The 16,651-nt window shown below is 31.0% G+C and overlaps 1 pseudogene; it reads left to right on the top strand.

The window, feature by feature from the left end:
* Positions 1 to 5,289: 5,289 nt before the first annotated feature.
* LOC130821571 (pentatricopeptide repeat-containing protein At5g24830-like) lies at positions 5,290 to 15,797 on the top strand (annotated as a pseudogene).
* The last annotated feature ends 854 nt before the right edge of the window (positions 15,798 to 16,651 follow it).

Below are 16,651 nucleotides of genomic sequence, written 5' to 3'. Positions count from 1 at the left end.
AATGTGCTGGTGCATAATGTAGGGTAGTCGGCCGAGGGGAGTGGCAGGTAGAACATCATAAAGCGCATCAGACATATCCCGCAGTCCGATGATCGCCTTCAATGTCTTCTTTCGACTACGGCACTCCAGAACCGGAGGCGTACACTCAGAGCCGTCAAAAATAACTTTAGCTTTGTGCCTGCAATAGCTGGGTATTAGGCACGTATCTGTGGGCCCCCCGGGTTGGGGTGATGTGACCAACCAGTCCGTTCAAGCAGACTGTAAGCGCCTGCTCCCCCGTGGCAGCTCATCATCAACGTGACTATGTCCAGCATGCTCAGATGTGCCTGCAGAACTACGGGCGGCACGTGTGAATTTACCGTCGACCCCGCGGACAACAGCCCAATCCACTGGGCGACCAACAACACTTTGGTACTCATCATCATCATCAATAGAAACCCCCCTACTACTCTGTACGCTAGCCTGGTCATCAAACCGAGTGCGAACTTGGTGCAGCGTAGTCGACTGTTAGGCCTCACTGTGTCTGGCAGCCTCTTCCTCCCTAGCCCTCATAGCAGAACCCGTTACCCCCCTCTCATGAGGGTCCCCTCTGAGTAGGGTAGGCCTAGAACTATTTCTGCTCAACAAGTGTCTAAAAAAACCCTTTTCTTTCCCTTGACTACCAGTCATTTACTACAATTTTGATAATTTAATTAACTATTTATAATAAATAAAAATGATCAAACATAATGTTAAATTAACCACATGAACAAAAGACAATAATTAATTAACATATTAAACTACACAATATCAACAAATATAATTTAACAACAACAAAATTTAACTAATTATTATCAACAAATATAATTTAACAAAATATTAATTATTATTATTGTAATTAATTTTCTAAATTAACAACAACAACAACAACAACAACAACAATAATAATAATAATAATAATAACAACAACAACAACAACAACAACAACAACAATAATAATAATAATAATAACAATAATAATGATCATAACATTAATAACAAAAATAATAATAATAATAATAATAATAATAATAATAATAATAATAATAATAATAATAATAATAATAATCATAACATTAATAACAGAAATAATATTTAAAAATAATATTAAAGAAAAATTTACTAACAATAACAATAATAATAACAACATCACCAACAAAAATAATAAAAACTATATTTGAAGAAAAAATAAAAAGTTAATAATAATAATAATAATAATAATAATAATAATAATAATAATAATAATAATCACAATAATAATAATAATAATAATAATAATAATAATAATAATAATAATAATAATAATAATAATAATAATAATAATAATAATATTTAATAAAATAAATTAAAATTAATATTTAAAAGAATAATAATAATAATAATAATAATAATAATAATAATAATAATAATAATAATAATAATAATAATAATAATAATATCAATATTTAAAAAAAAAAAAACAATAATCATAGTAACATCAACTATAATAACAATAATAATAATAATAATAATAATAATAATAATAATAATAATAATAATAATAATAATAATAATAATAATAATAATAGTAATAATAATAATAATAATAATAATAATAATAATAATAATAATAATAATAATAATAATAATAATAATAATAATAAAATAATAATAATAAAAATAAAACAAAAAAATTAATAATAATAATAATAATATTATTAAGGATATTATTTCATAAAAAAAGCAAAAAAAAAATTGAGTCGCACGCGACTCGACCTTGGGTCAGTCGCACGAAACCCGCGACTCGGCCACGGCTCAGTCGCATGTTTTTACCCATCGTAGCGAGATTTTTTCAAAAAAGAGATGTCGCGATTACTTTTATAGGGTGACTCTTTCGGAAATATGGTCGAAACAAGTACTTATTTGTCTATTTTCCGATACGTAGACCGAAAAGTTAGCATTCTGTTTTCGGAAAAAAAACAAAGAAGGCGCCAAACACCTTACCAATCCCTCCTTGTTATTAATCACCAATTATTTCTCAAAATCCCAAGTTTTTTGTACTTGAAGTCACCATTCTCACTAATTTTCTTCTCTTTTAAAAACTCATCAGAAAATAAAAACTAAAAAGAGAAACTGTTTAAAAAATTGGCACAATATAATTAATGTTAATAGGTTTAAATCGGGTCGCATCCGGAACAGAATTTTAAGTATCCGGAAAACCGGGTTCCCGGTTTTTCGGAATCGGGTCGACCCGGTATCCGGTTTTGAACACCCCTAGTATGTATGTTGCACGCGTCTTACCAATTAGTTAATCCTAAATGTGTAAACATTACGTGTCTCCACTTCTGCACTTGACTTCATTTGTGTCTCCGCAAAAAACTTAATTGCGTTTTTACTTATATTAAAGTGCAAACATTACGTGTCACCATTCTCACTAATTTTCGTCTTTACTTGCTGTTTGATAGAAAAAATGAGCAATTTTTATGGAAAAATGCGAGTTTTAAAGGTATGAAAACACTAATCTAAGACTTAGACGGAGAAAAGTTAAAAATGAAGTAAAAGGCCCAAATGTCTAAAGATTCGAAAGCAAAATCTGATACGTGTTTATTGTTTTGGTCGAAACTTTTAATATACAAGTCTGAATGCATGCCACAAGACTAATGCCATTGAAAAGAAGATTTATTTCGACTAATTTTAGATCTAAACTTAACACATAACACGTCTTTTTGTCAATTTTTAATATATTATAAATTTATTTGGATTAATTTAGACGTAAACTCAATATATAAACTCATTTTAGACCTATGTTGATCTTAAGAAATATATTATGCAGTGAGAATAGTTGATTTGGATTAAACCCATCATATAAGTGGGTCTAGGCATTAATGCAAAATTTTAGACCCTTATTGGTTTGAGTTTGAGTCTATAAAAATTTAATGGGTTTGAGTCTAGGTTTGAGAATGGTTGGATCAAATCCAAACATGATCTGTTACGATCCTTATAATATTTCATGTATTATCAAATGAGACAATCTCACAATAAGAACATATTTATTGGGCTGACCCAATGTACACTTATTGTGTTAAAATGATCACTTATAGTTTAAAATGATCACATTTTATAGCCATAGTAATCATTTATAACTTTAAGTGATTAATTACAATCTTAATTATATTAGTAATCATTTCATAGACATTCTTACTAATTTCTTTACTTTAAAAAAATCATTAGAAAATATAAAGTGAAAGGAGGAACTGTTCAAATCAATTGGCACGGTACAAAACCAGTTCTAACCCTAGATTTTCATCCTCATTCTGGACTTCTCGCCACAGGCGGCGCTGATTTTGACATCAAGGTTAACCTTCTTTTTCTCTCTTTTCTTCTTTCATTTTTGTTTGATTGTCCATTATTTTTAATTTCTTATTCACAATATCAATTATTGCTCGAGTATTCTAGTTTAGCGATTGTATACATGTATGATTAATTTGAGTATTCGTGTGATGAACTGCAGTGTTATTGTTACCTGATTTTCTTTGATTGTCCAATTTAGATAAATAAGGTATTAATATCTCAATTTTGAAATCATATAGGTTTAAGGTTTCCGTAAGTGGACCTTCTAACTATTGAATTCTTTAGGCCTGATTTCATATGAGTAAAAGTTTTAAATCTGCTGAATTCAGAATCACAATATTAATTAATGGAGTGTATCTCATGTCTCGAGAATTCAACCATCATATTAGCCTTTTGTTTGTGTTGGTTCACGATATGATATTAAAAGCCAATGTGACAAAAGAGTTTGAATCTCATGCACTCTTCAATTGATCTAGAATATTTAGAACCATCGGTTTAAACTTTTGGTTAATTTGGTTCTTTGACATTAATGTAATTTATGAGTCCTAGAAATTTGGGTAAGTGATATAATTTTCATTATGGTGCAACATCCCTTGCTACTATAACTGAATTCTATTCAATCCTTGGTCTAATTGACGACCTAGGCAATTCATGTAGTTCATTAACTATTTCATCATCAATAGAGGAAAAGTATGTAATTTATTGATTTTGGATTGCAATGACAATTGTAGTATGATATGTTGTGTCATATATACTTCATTTTGATTACAAAGTAGCATGAGAGAAGGAAGAGGATTATGTGAGAATGGAACTCAAAAACTTTTTTTTGTAGATAGTGGTACTTGTTCTCTAACTAAGATAATACACAATTACACACTTCATAAGTATAAGATGTTGTAGATATGTTTGTCATCAAAGGTCAATTAGAAACAACCTCATTCTTGTAAATAAAGGCAAACGTAATTTTTTTGAAGGGCCCAATAAGTACAATGGTTCTACTAATAAACTTTATTGATTTGTTTACAAATTTTACAATAGAAAAATAATTTTTGTAGAATAATGATAGGGCCTTAGACCTCCCATGACCTAAGTTAGGTTACCATTGGTTTAAAGAGGGTAAATTTATGTACATTCGATTTCTTAAACCATGTCCAGTGAGATACACTTGGACCAATGCCAATGGTGGTCATTTTGTTTTAAAAAGTGAAAACCTTTAATTGAAAACAAAAAAACCATCAACGCCATTGGTGATTACAAAAACCATGTCATAGTTTGTTATCAATGAAAATCATTGCTTGATAATTTTTTTAAATAAACTAATGGTGAACTCTACATGTTCATACAACTTTTGTTGATTTCAAGATGATTTAAGTGATTTAGAACATCTAATTTACTCTACCATCAATGATTAGAGTCCTAAATTGAATTTGGAAAAATGCAAAATTAGAAATTTTTAATAAAGAACTTACTACTATGCAATATTAATTAACCCAAAATGTTATATATTAATTTACACAAAAAGAAGAAAAAAATATCCATTAATTAATTTGACCTTATGAAATGCCTAATAATTTGAATGAAAACAAAGTTATTATAACATTTATAGGCTTTAAATGAATTAAACGGAGAATTAAACGTTAAAACGCTGAATTAAACAAAAACTGGAAGCTACCATGTGCAAAAAACTTACAAAATGATGAATTATACGGAATTTAACAAGAACTTAATGGAAAATGTTATGACAATTAGATAGTGCATAAATTGAATGCTACATGTGGAATTTTCTTAAAAAAGTGCTATGGAACTTCTCCCTTCCGTCTTCCTTCACTCTCCAAATCACTATTTTCATTATATTTAGGGTTTAAAGACCGCAAATTCATTCATTTTGAAGATTTCAAGAAAATCAATGGCTCATTCATCACATATTTCTCCTTTCGGTAAATCACTCTATACATCTCCATTTGCTTTATCTGTATCTTATTGAATGCTAATTTTTCACTTTTTTCTTTATCAACTGTGGATGTCGCAAGATTTAGCTCTCTTTTTTCTCCACGCAATTCGTAAGATTTCTCCTTATTCTCAACCCTAATTTGATTTTTAATACATGTTCTAATGTCATTGATTATGCATTTAGGCTAAAGTTTTATTAAAGTTTGAATTTCTTATATTTGATGTTTTGATTATGTAAGTTGATGAAATAATTTGGTGTATTCTATGTAGCATTTGAGTAAAATTTTTTTCTTGCTTGATTTGTTTGGCAATGAATGATGGTGCACTTTGGGGCACATGGAATCGATTTGTACATTTGTAGCTCCCTAGAAAGGAATAGTTCCAAATAGTGAGCATATATTGACCTTAGCTATATTCACAATGGTTTATGTATCTCTAAGATGACGAATAGTCCCACAACATGTTCTGCAGACAACCTAATTAAGCTAATCCAGATTGAAAAACTTTTTGAAGAGAAGTCTCCTATATATATCTAGCTACATTGAGTTATAGACCTACTAAGTTGATATGAAAGAAAAAGTTCCATGTGGAAGTATAAAATATGTTTGAGTTAAGTTTTTTCCTTGCTTGATTTTTTTATTAACGAATGATAGTGAACATAGGGGCACATAAAATGGATTTGTACATTTATAGCTCCCTAGAGAAGCATAGTTTCCAATAGTGAGCTTAAATTGATATTAGTTATATTCCCAATGATTTATGTATCACTAAAATGAATTTTAACTTTGTTGGAGGTTGTATATGTTTGCCACATTTTTCCATGATATACTAGATTTGGATGTAAATCAGTTTAACTATTTTATTCTATGGAGAGATGGGAAAAATATTTTGTTGAAATGAGTTATGAGCTATAGCCGATAAGTCACTCCCAGCTTTATTGAGTAGCTTATGTTATGGTCGAGATAAATAGGAAACTTTCTTACGATTATCGGTAAGACTCCATACATTTAACACATTTTCTCCCTTTAGGTGTGATCATAGAGACATTTGGGTAATCTTATTATTGTTATCATTGTAGTAAATTTGGGAATCTATTATTATTCTTCTTCTATTGCATATAGAAATTTATTTTATGAAGTTAATTAGAATTGTAACCTTAATTGCAATAAGCATATAAATTTTTGCCCTTATTATTTGGAGTTGTATTTGGTCATTAATTGGTGGGCAATTTGCACCTTGTAGTTATCATACTCTAATACTTTACTTTTTTTTTCCTTTGACGTTTTATCTATGCGATGAGATCTAAATGTAAGCAATTAATTTGACGAGACAAATAATGGAATCCTATAGGGCTAGAAAAAAAGACTTGCATGTAGTTCGCATTTCCTTGAAAAAGGCATACGTTTAAGTACCAAGTGAAGTACTTTGGTGAGAAACGAAAAGTAAGAGTATTCACAAGAAACAGATTAATACAATGCATATTTTTTAGTATCAGGGATATTGAACAAGATATGACCCATAAATGTGGGGGTCAAAAATGGTATGTGGGAAATGAAAAAAAGAGTATTCACAAGAAATAGATTAATGCAATGGATATTTTTTTAGTATTCGGGATATTCAACATGTCAAAATGGTAAGTGGATACTATAATATTATGTAATTGAGGTGTGCCCTAATGCTAAAGGGCAACTTATATACCAATAGACTAAGGCCACTATATGGATCTTAAAGTTGGGCTTTTAGAAAGAGCGGTGGTCAAAATGTAGATGCTTATATGCATGAGTGGAAATACATAGAGATGTAAAATTTGAAATGAAGATATAAGAAAATGTTAGGCATCATAGATATTGAGGATAAGATGGAAAAAATCATTTTAGATGTTTTTGGCATGTGCAAGGACAAAGTCGGTGAATTAGTTAAGAAAATAAAGCGTTTGAACATTGAGGGTTTTAAAAGAGTGTGGAACACTGAAAATGACCTGAAAGACAAGAATGGAAAATATATAATGAATTTAGATTTACATTTTGAGATGATAGAAAATCAAAATGAATGTTGAAGGAGAATTCGTATGGACAACCATTAAAATGATCTTTTGGTTCATTTGATGAGCATAATCTTTCGGCATTGTTGTTTTTGTTGATGTTTTATTTATCTTAAGGAAAAATTGACAACTATTTATAAAAATGACAAACCCTTGTTATATACTCCTATAATAAACTACCTCATAATTGATTTTTCCTAGTTATATTTTAGTGTTGGATAGGTTGATAAAAGAATAAACTATTCTCTTACCTTGATTGATTTGTTTGGATTCATGTAGCATTATATATATAAAAGACTACATCATAATTGATTTTCCTAGTTATGGTTAATTGTTGGATAGGCTGATAAAAGAATAAACTATTTTCGTACCTTGATTGATTTGTTTGGTTCATGTGGCAAGATTTTGGCATTATTGTTGCATTAACATTTAACACACCTATGGCTGCTTAAATTGGATGGATTTCTTTAAATGATATTGTTATGAGATTTTTTTTGGAAGGTAGATTTTTTTTTAAAAAAACGAACCTTTTAAAAAGATGGTTATAGTTTTGTAATTTGCAAGGTGGTTTTTTGTCATTTTTTCTTTAATCTTATCTTTTCATTCTTATGTGGAATATAAGTTCCTAATTGGTGAAGCAAACATTGAAATAACTTAATTTTACAATTCATTATTAAGTTATATGTACAGGATATTTGGATATGATGCAATTGTCATGTTTGTTAAAGATATAGCTATGAATGTACGAGACTCTTATCAACAGATGGTGCCAAGTCCTGAATCAGAAAACAATAATTTTCACGAAGAAGAAGCATCTCGTGCAGTTTTTAATGTGTTAGATGGCATTTTGAAAGACACCTTGGATCGTTTGAAGACTATAAGGTGGCCATTTTTCTACAGTGCTCTTTCATCATTATTAATTCTTCTTTCTTGATATCACAACATCATATTCGAAGTGGTTTAAAACTGTACCAAATTTACATTTCTTCTATTTCCTTTAGATGTTTGAATGACATGTTCAAGTTTTAAAAAATTCAGTAGGCCCTTGAGTTTGTATCTATTTCATGTGACCCCTCATCATCTTTCAATTTGCTTTGTGGAAAAATAGAGTTCACACAATATTTGAACTGGACTTAGAGGATGGAGTTAAGTGTGGTAGGCTTGTGGGAACTAGGAACTTATAATGTGTTATTTTATTGATATGACAGGGAAGCTGGATGTGATCACACACAATCACCTAGTTAATGCATTTTGTAGAGCTGGATGCTTGGAGGAGGTTGATTGTCTTATCAAAGAGATGTTAGCTCAAGGTCCTTTGCCTAATTGCACGACTTTCAACACATTTATTAGGGGTCATTGTTTAAAGGGTGATATAGACAAAGCTTTGTCTGTATTTTCCTCAATGGCACAACATGGAATTAAGCCAAACAGGATTACTTGTAACATTCTTCTTCATGCTCTTTCTAAAGAAGGTTTGGTGGAAGGTGCTAGGAATCTACTCATGAGGATTTTAAGCGAGTGTGAGAAGAAACATATCGATTTAATTACATCAACAATATTAATGGATGGATATTTTAAGAATGGTGATGTTGTTGAAGCTCTTCATTGTTGGATAAAAATGTTGCATGAGGGTACACAATTGGATGTTACTGCATTCAATGTTCTTATTCATGGTTTTTGTTTAAATCAGGAAATAAAACTTGCATATATTTGGTTTGGAAAAATGATTAAGAGAGGATTTATTCCTGACGTGTTCACTTGTAATTCGTTTATAGGTTACTTATGTAAAATTGGAACATTTGATGAGGCATTGAAGATTCTTGGTATGATGCTGAAAATGGGAATAACCCCTAATTGTATTACTTATAAGATGCTTGTTCAAGGACTCTGTTTACATAAAGAGGCTCATAAAGCCGCACAACTACTCTGCTATATGTTAGAAAATTTCATTGTTCCCGAGCCTATCATTTGGAATGCCATCATCCACAGTTATGCGAAAGGTGGAGCCACAAGAAGTGCATTTTCCATACAAGAATTAATGGTTGCTATTGGTGTTATTCCAAATACATATACCTATAATGCAATGATTTATGCCTTGCGGAAAGAAGAGAACATCAAACAAGCTTTATTTCTCAAAAGAGAGATGGATGATAGAAGTATTTCTCATGATCTGGTGACTTACAATATGTTGGTGGGTGCCTCTTGTAATCTTGGGTTGATTGAGCTTGCACTTAAGTTACGCGATGAAATGATTAGGAGAGGGTGCTTCCCAGATGTTGTGACTTACACTGAACTAATTAAGGGTTATTGCTTCAAGGGTCAATTTAAGGAAGCAGAACAAATTTTTGTCAGATTATGGCGTTCTGGTCTCCAAGTTGACCATGTGCCATGCCAAATTTTGGTTAAAACTTACTGTAGATTCGGAGTGCTCAACCATTCAATTAGCCTCTTTGAAAATCTATTGAATGGATAAAAATGAGTGTATGCGAGCTTGATAATGATCAATTCATTTAGAGATTAAGAAAGAAGCTTCGGAAGTGGACAACTAATCTTTTACACATCTGAACTACTATGAATAGTGAATAGAGGTGGATGTGACAATGACGACAAACATTGGAATCGAATATAGTTACTCCATCAAGAGCATATTGTTCTGCAAGTTTCGTAAACGCCATTGAATCCCAATGATGTCGAAACTTGTCAGTTGTCACCTATGGGTCATTACTAATTAGTTACTCACTCTCTCCAAGAGCTGGAGCTGTTGATTCTTGATATTTGCACCAATCCATATCAATTTTCGAGGTATGTCTTTGAGTGTCTTTTCTTTGATCTTCTTAGCTGTTTTGATTTGTTATCCCGCCCTACTGTTCAAGATTTACTTAAAATAGTCAAGCATCCATATTTTTTGACTCAAAGCTTAAATCAGACTACCTATTATGGAGAAATTCTATGTTAGCTTTAGTTTCTTATGTTAGATAAAAAAGATTAACACTATGTTTAGATAATAATTTTGGAAAGAAAAGAAAGAAAGGAAAGGGAAAGGGGGAAGGGAAAGGAAGGGAAGAAAAATTCAAAGAAAGTAATAATTTTCGCCACACTTTATGGTTTTAAAATAGGTTTTTTTTATAGTTCTTATATTTCTAGTTGTTTGTAAGAATAGCATCTTGTAATGGTTGTTAATCCATGATTGTAAATCATTGGTTACGTAATAGGGTTTTGTTGTTCGATAGGCTCAAAATCTTCTATGAAAAATTCGTCGTGTAACATAATGACTCATTTTTTTTACATAGTCACTGTGTTTGCTTTGGAAAGGCAACAAAGAGGGGATGGAAATGACGAAGAGAAAGAGAAGGTTAATGACATTAATGGTGATACTATTTTAGGTAGGTAAAGCCGTAAAGGTGAGGGAAGAAGAGGGGGAAAGGAAGAGGAGAGAGATCTTTGAGTTTTTTCTTTTAAATCTTTCCAATGTTGAAAAGATTTGTTTAGTACAAAACATAATGGACTTATCCCCTTCAATTCCCTTCCTTCCATTTCCCTCCTCTCCCCTTTTGGTATCTAAATGCGGGAAATGACATCCTTTATTTTCCGCCTCTTTATTTTCCTCTATTTTCTTCTATCATCTAAACATAGTGTTATACAACTTATCTTAAATTACATTGAGTCAATTGGGAAAGATACTCCCTAATATTGGGGTTATATTAAGTTAATCAATTAGTGGAACTATTTGATGAAGTGTGAACATCATTGGATCATACGTGTTAATTACATTTATGTCATGCATGAAAATTACTATGAATAGGCATTTTAGAGTATGGGTCGTGTATAGGGATCTAAAAAATAGCACTGAACCCGGACCTTCTTATATTGCATCCAAACCCACATCCAAACCCTAAAAAAACCTTTTTCATAAGTGGATTTTAAGGGTGTAAAATTTTAACCCTAATCTGGACCCTTAGGTCTTATAATCTAAAGAAAAATATATGAAATGTAGTTGTACAATATAAATGTTCTTACTGAACTGAATTCCAAAATCAGGCTAAAAAGTCATTATTTGGTTTTTATAAACTCAAAACTCATTTCCATATTATTCTAACTGCAAAGAATAATATCTAGTAGGAAATAATCGGTTATCTAAAAGATGCTGAATAAATGTCTAATAATTATGAATGAAGATAAATCTAAGTTTACCCTCAAATTGATATGTAAATTATGAAAAGAAACTCCAAAAACTATAAATTATTGAACACTATACTAGAGTTGTTGAATACATGTTCCATATTGAAGAAAAAAGCAGCTACATTTTTCTTATGATGTCTGTTTTGCATTTGAATGATTTGAACCACCAAATTCTTCAATTTTAATTTGACGTGACCTTTGATCTAAGTTTTTGCCTTTAATTTTTGAAAGTTTGGAGGAAAGTTTGATTGGAAAACCCTTGATTTTTTACAATAAGGGTAGAAATCAAGAGGAGAGAGAATAGAGTAGAGCTTAACAAAATGGACATAATGTTTTGTAAAACCCTAATATCACTATTTAACCCCAAAATTTAAACATTAAAAAATGGGTTTAAGGTTTGGATTCGGGTCTAAAGTATTTATTGGACTCGGACCTAGACTTGGGCCCCTAGGGTTACAAAAAAGACCCTTAAAACGAGTAAGGTCTAATAGGGTCCGGGTAGGGTCTTGGACTCTTGCCCATCCCTAAAAATTACAAAGGGGGAATAAGAAACTTTCTTAGAGCTTTGAAATACTCTAGAAATCATACGCAATAATTTATGTTATTTTGTTGGCAAGTTATTTTGGGAAGTTGTTGAGTCTGTTACTTTTTTTTGTATAGAGAAAATATATTTTTCTATTGGATTGTTTTTCATGCAAGTTCAAAATTTCAATCTATAACCAGGATTATCTGGATGTAGTTCGTGTTGTACTGTATTCTATTCTACAATCGTTCCTTAAATTGTAATCAATTAGCTAGACATCATCAATGAAGATCTGACCATTGATGTTGTAAACATTCCTAGACCTTAATGCTTCAACATATGTTTTATAGTTTTTGACCCCTCATTTAGTATGCACGTGGTTATTTTATTCATAAGATGGTTACTGAATTTTTTTTTTTTTGCTAAACAGGTACACCAAAAACTGTATAGTCAACGTTAATAAGGATTACTTGAGCACGAGGATGGTGCAGAGTATTTTTCCTTCCTATGCACCGTTGTCTGGTCAGAGTGAACGAAAAGCCTATCAGGGCTTTTATAATTCCATCAAACAAGTCACGAGATTAGATTAGATTAGATTATTGCACTAAAGGTGCATTTGGGTTTGAATAATTTTGGGTCGGATTAAAGTTGAGTTCTATGTTCACAAAGTTAATACACCACTATGAATCCAAATTTGAAGTTGGGCAAGACCGGGTCTATTTTATACACGTCTAGGCTAAATGATATGTGAAACAAGTCGAAATGCTTGCCACTTTGGTTGTGTATGAAGCGTAAGTACATTATGCTTTCGCTTCTTATCTTGGGTCCTAAACAACCTGGCAATGACATATATGTATATCTTGCACCTCTCATTGAGGATTTGAGAAATATGTGGAATGAAGGCGTTTTCGTATTTGATACACATGCTAATGAGGAGTTCACCTTGCGTGCAATGCTCTTATTTACCATTAATGATTTTCCGGCATATGGCAACTTATCAGGGTATCAGAACAAAGGGAAGAAAGCATGTCCAATATGTATCGATGACATGGAATCCACTTAGTTTCCTAAGTGCAAGCACGTCTTCATGCACCATTGAAAGTTCCTCCCACGAGATCACCAATATGGTAAGAAGATAAAGATGTTCAACGGGGAGTTTGAAGAACGTGTAGCTCGTCGACCGTTGACCGGTTATGAGGTTTATGAACAGCTTAAGGGAGTTGAAACTGTATTTGGTAAAACAGGGCAAGTGTAAGGGGGTGAAGACCGACTGTGGAAAAAAGAATCATTCTTTTGGAAGCTTCAATATTGGAGAGATCTAAAGGTTAGGCATTGTTTTGACGTTATGCATATAAAGAAAAATGTATGCGATGCCATACTCGAGACGCTCATGAACATTTCGGGTAAGACAAAGGATGTTAAGGCCGTGTGAGATTACTTTGAATGTAAGGGTATTCGTCCGGAGTTGTGGCCACATGTTATGGTGAGTAAAAAAAGAAATTGAGCTGATGAAATTGGTGGCAGTAACAAGGGAAAGGATGGTAAGAAGAAGATGAGTAATGACAAAGTTTATTTGTCTCTAGCTTGCTACACATTGTCCAAAGCAGAGAAGCGGACACTTTGTGAGTATTTGTATGGCATTAAGGTTCCGTCTGGGTACTCATCCAATATGAAGAGATTTGTAATCCTAAATGGTGAGTTGAAGTTGGGAAGCATGAAATCTCGCGATTGCCATGTAATGATGCAAGTGTTCTTATGAATTGCAATCCGTGGAATACTGCCAAAATATGTGAGATATCTATTACCGAGCTATGTTCGTTCTTCAACACAATTTTTAGTAAAGTTCTTGATCTCTTTAAACTTGATGCTCTTCACGTTGACGTGATTATAAATTTATACAAGTTTGAGATGTATTTTTCACCTTTTTTTTAACATAATGGTTTATCTTATTGTCTATCTCGTTCGTGAAATCAAGCTTTTAGGTCTAATTTTTTTAAGGTGGTGTTATCCTTTAGAGAGACACATGAGAGTTCTACAAAGCAAAAGGAATCCAGCATAAAGTGAAGAGCCATTTATATTAGCCACACAGGCCAAGCAAATATTCTACATTGTAGACCCATCTGATTAAAAAATGGTCATTGTTGTACTGAGAAAAAGAAGTATCCTTGGTATAGGTGATGTTAAGGATGAGAAAGAATATGATGCTTTTGAAGACTCCCTACCCTTTATCAATCCAAAATCTGTGGATTAAGATGATGTAGATCTTAGTTATACACGTGTAGATCACACAAAAGCAATATATTTGAATTAAGTAATTCACAAGGTATGAAGTGTTTATGCTTTTTCGGCATTTTCTCGCATAAAGTAGTTCAAACTTAGTTTGTTTCGCATGAAACTCGGCACATAATATTATTGGGTATATATTATTGTGTTGAAATGTTTAGAGTCGAAAACAATAGTCATATGCTTGATATTACATGCTAAGTTGCGTTTTTTAAGTTTTTTTTGGCACTTTCTCGCATAAAGTAGTTCAAATTTGGTTTGTTTTGCATGAAACTTGGCACACAACACTATTTGGTATATATTATTGTGTTGAAATGTTTAAAGTCGAAAACAATAGTCATATGCTTGATATTACGTACTAAGTTGCGTTTTTAACGTTTTTAAAGCGTTTTTAGCACTTTCTCGCATAAAGTAGTTCAAACTTGGTTTCTTTTGCATGAAACTTGGCATACAACACTATTTGGTATATATAATTGTGTTGAAATAGTTAGAATTGAAAACAATAGTCATATGCTTGAAATTACGTGCTAAGTTGCGTTTTTGAGGTTTTTAGCACTTTCTTTCATAAAGTGGTTTAAACTTAGTTTGTTTGCCACGAAACTTGGCACACAACACTATTTGGAATACAATATTGTGTTGAAATGGTTTAGAATCAAAAACAATAGTCATATGCTTGAAATTACGTGCTAAGTTGCGTTTTTGAGGTGTTTAAGTGTTTTTGGCACTTTCTCGCATAAAGTGGTTCAAACTTAGTTCGTTTCCCACGAAACTTGGCACACAACATTATTTAGTATATGTTATGTTGAAATGATTAGAATCGAAAACAATAGTCTTATGCTTGAAATTACGTGCTAAGTTGCGTTTTTGAGATTTTTTAAACGTTTTTGGTACTTTTTTGCATAAAGTAGTTCAAACTTGATTTATTTGCCATGAAACTTGGCACACTATACTATTTGGTATTTGTTATTGTGCTAAAATGATTAGAATCGAAAACAATAGTCATATGCTTGAAATTACGTGCTAAGTTGCATTTTGAAGGTTTTTTAAACGTTTTTGGCACTTTTTTAAATTCTAATATTATATATTTAACATTGGTAAAATCTAATATATAAGTATTGTATAAGTTTTTTTAATTATTTCATACTCACTCCTATTCATAAAGAATGAAACATTTTCTTTGGGTCAATTTACTTAAATTGTCCCATTTTAATTTTTGTTATTCTTTTTTACCTTTTTACGCTTACTACAACAACACAATAACACATAATTATAAATGCTCTTACTGGAAAAAGAGAGTTTCCACCCACTTTTAAGTGGTCCCTCATTCCTCCTTGGTTTTGGTGCAAAACCCAAATGTCTCATTCTCTATGAGTAGGAGGGAGTATAATATTTAGATTTTATACGACACTCTAGGAAAACACGCACTTTGACGAAGAAGAAATGCGCGAATTGAAAGAAAAGGTGGCTGTGTATCTCTCTAATTTATGCGTTTGGTAGTGTAATTAGTTTAGATTTTGTATATGTATATATATATATAGTTAAATTATTGTTAGATTTTAATATACATATACTTCTGCCATTGTATATATGTATGTATTATTTATGATATATATATATATATATATATATATATATATATATATATATATATATATATATATATATATATATATATATAAACATATATATATATATACATATATATATATACATACATATATATATAAATATATATATATATATATATATATATATATATATATATATATATATATATATATATATATATATATATATATATATATATATATATACATACATACATATATATATATATATATATATATATATATATATATATATATATATATATATATATATATATATATATATATATATATATATATATATATATTTGTTTATTTTAATGATCGAGTGTATATTAGTGACGAATTTATGGTGATTATTTGCTTATTGCAACATTGTACATTAGAAATGAGTTAGATTATTAATAAAGCATTGGAGTATTAATAAAACAAAAAAACCAAGAAAAAAAAAGAAATAACAATATGCTGCGGTTTTCCTAGAACCGCAGCATATAGTTATTTTTTTTGTGTAACTATATGCTGCGGTTCCAGGAAAACCGCAGCACATAGTGTGTTTTTGTGCTACAGTTTTAAATTTCAGCATTTAAAAAAGTCTATCTGCTGCCATCACTTATGATTGGAGTTGAAACTGCAGCATACGGTGGCTAAAAAACTGCAGTGTTTAAAATTTTTTCCACTAGTGGTATGGCATAGCTAACCCTACTCTTTTTGTAGAACATT

This window comes from Amaranthus tricolor, chromosome 8 (genome assembly GCF_026212465.1).
Source record: "Amaranthus tricolor cultivar Red isolate AtriRed21 chromosome 8, ASM2621246v1, whole genome shotgun sequence".
Lineage (NCBI taxonomy): Eukaryota > Viridiplantae > Streptophyta > Magnoliopsida > Caryophyllales > Amaranthaceae > Amaranthus > Amaranthus tricolor.
Note: the sequence above shows the minus strand (reverse complement) of the source record. Positions and strands in the feature narration are given on the sequence as shown.